Below are 2,663 nucleotides of genomic sequence, written 5' to 3' on the forward strand. Positions count from 1 at the left end.
CAGTGACACATGGGTCATTCCATAGCATGAGCTATTTAACTTCATGTTATTGTAAATTTTCTATTTGTCTCTCTGTTATTGCTTTTAATTTTTTGGATTTTCATTTATTGAGATGAATATTAACTGTAGTAGAGACTCTCAGACAAGTGTGAAAATAAAATGCAGTGTGCCTCTCTACTTCCAAAGCAAATGATGAACTCCCAATGGAATTGTTGACTGTGTCTTGACAATAGGCTGTGTACTCTTTGCCATTGTCCATGTCTACAGTGTCAGGGTACATTTAAATAGCAGAATGATGGACATAAATTGATTATGAAGGACTATATTATTGTAATGATACGGAGCATGTTAGTGTGGAGGTGGGGTTTTAGAGAGGAGAACTCCCAAAGCTTGCAGAACTGTATCATAGAATAATAAAAGAAAAAAAAAATATATATATATATTTAAGTAAGCCCGCCACGGTAGTCTGGCAGCTAAAGTCAACCTAGCTTTCCTTCCAGCTCCCTGGGAAAGCAGTCAAGGACACCTCAAAGCCTTGGGATCCTGCGCCTGCGTGGGGGACCTGGAAGAAGCTATGGGGTCCTGGCTTCAGACTGGCTTAGCTCAGACGGTTGCATACACTTCTAGAGTGAATAGCAGACAGGAGATCTTTTCTGTGTCTCCTCCTCTCTCTATATATGATTTTCAGCTAAAAGTTTTGTTGTTGTTGTTGTTGTTTGTTAAAATAAAACTGCAAGACACAGCCCTGAGCTTCCAGAAAATCATGTAGTCCATAATTTTTTTGGTAAAGCTAAATATTTACTTATTTTTATTGGAAAGACAGAGTTACAGAGAGAAAAGCAGAAATAACTTCCCCCATTTCATGAAGCAACAGTGACAACAATGGTTGGAGTTTAGCAAGTCTGAAGCCAAGAGCCTGTAACTTCTTCCAGGTACCTGCATGTGAGGGACTTGGGAAAGCCTCTGTTGGTTTCCCAGACCATAAGCAGAATGCTGGGTCATGCGTAGAGAGAGGGGACCTCTAGTAGGCATCCATATGGGATTCTGTTGCCTGGGGCAGAGGCTTAGCCTGCCACCCCACCTCACCAGCCACTCAAGGCATCTTATGCAATGGATAAACCATATCTGTTCTGTTTCGTTACATGATTCTGGTTCCAATGTTTTAGCAAAGTCTTCATTTCATATAGTAAAATATGAGATATAAAGTTTGGGGAAATAAAGTTGTTTAAACAGAGATTACTTTTCTCTGCCTTACACACTGAAATGATGTGAATTAACTTAAATGCAAACAGAAAATGCAACCTCATAAATTAAAGTAGACAAGACCTGAAAAGTATTTTACTCTTACTTTTAGTTACAATATTTCAGCTAAAGTTGTTTTATTCCATCTTTTCAGGTTCTTTCAACACCTCTTAGAGATACTGTCAGTAGGGTTTTACTTTAGCCACCCGGGACTTCTCTAACTCACAGCACATGTTCCTTATGGACATAGGGGTCCTTTCCAAATGGTGACACAGATTTCACTCACTGGATTCTGACTCAGTCAGGCACTCCATGCAAAGTCATTTTCAAAGACATTCTTTCTGCTTCTCCTTTTTGTGTTTGTAGTAAATTATTCAATCAGGGTAAGGTTTAGTGCCTGTTCTAGTGCACAAAGAGTGATCTTTGCATTGAATTGCAAAACTAATGATGTAACTCCAATAGATACTGTTAAATGTATTGAAAGATTTTTATTTTGTAATATAGTAATATTCAAGTTTATGTTGTTTCATTAGCAGTTTTTTAAATTCTCTGCTATTTTAGCATGATCCTTCTCTGACACACCTTAAAACTACACAAAACAAATCCTGTGTGTTTTGTGAAAAGCAAATCAAAATTTAATTCTTGTATTTCTGACACTTGCATGATTTAATTAAATATACTTCACAAATGTTAAATTTTGTTTAATTATATAAATAAACATCTTTGTAATATGAGCTATATACTAATGTCCATTTAGTTAAAACAAAGCTATTTTTCATAACATTCTTGAAGTTTCACACTTCAATTTGTCTAGACATTTAGTAGTTTGAGTTACCTAAGATCATATAGGCTAAATTTTATCATCTGCAGGTGATGACTATGAAGTGTCAGTTTTATATACAGTGAGTATTTCCTTATTTTAATTTGTTTTGAACTTATATAGTCTTCTTACCTTCACAGAAAAACAACTACATATATATACATATATGTGTGTGTGTATATATATATATATATATCTCCAAATTTTCTGTTTGTTATAGTTTAGTAGTATAAACACAGAGAGTGACTTATCACTCTACAGAAATGTGAAAGTATTCATGATACATCTGGGATAACTTTACAGACTCACACTATGATGCACTGATTTCTTCTAACCCAAAACCAGATTTTGATTCTTTCAGAGGTGAAAAACTTTTCAGAGCACAGGGAGCAGAGCTGATTTTCTCAACCTGTTACAGATCTCAGGGTTTTTTTTTCCCAGGACTTTGTTTAGCTATCTCTGGTTTGCTGTGTCTGCGTTGTGACCTCCTTGAACAATCAGATCACTCCCACCCCACTGCTTATCTGAATGGGTAAGTCTAAATTTCCCCATGATCATAAAGGTATCTCTCATCCCTAAGTCAGCTCATCCTCAGGACGAT

Source organism: Ochotona princeps, chromosome 9, assembly GCF_030435755.1.
Source record: "Ochotona princeps isolate mOchPri1 chromosome 9, mOchPri1.hap1, whole genome shotgun sequence".
Lineage (NCBI taxonomy): Eukaryota > Metazoa > Chordata > Mammalia > Lagomorpha > Ochotonidae > Ochotona > Ochotona princeps.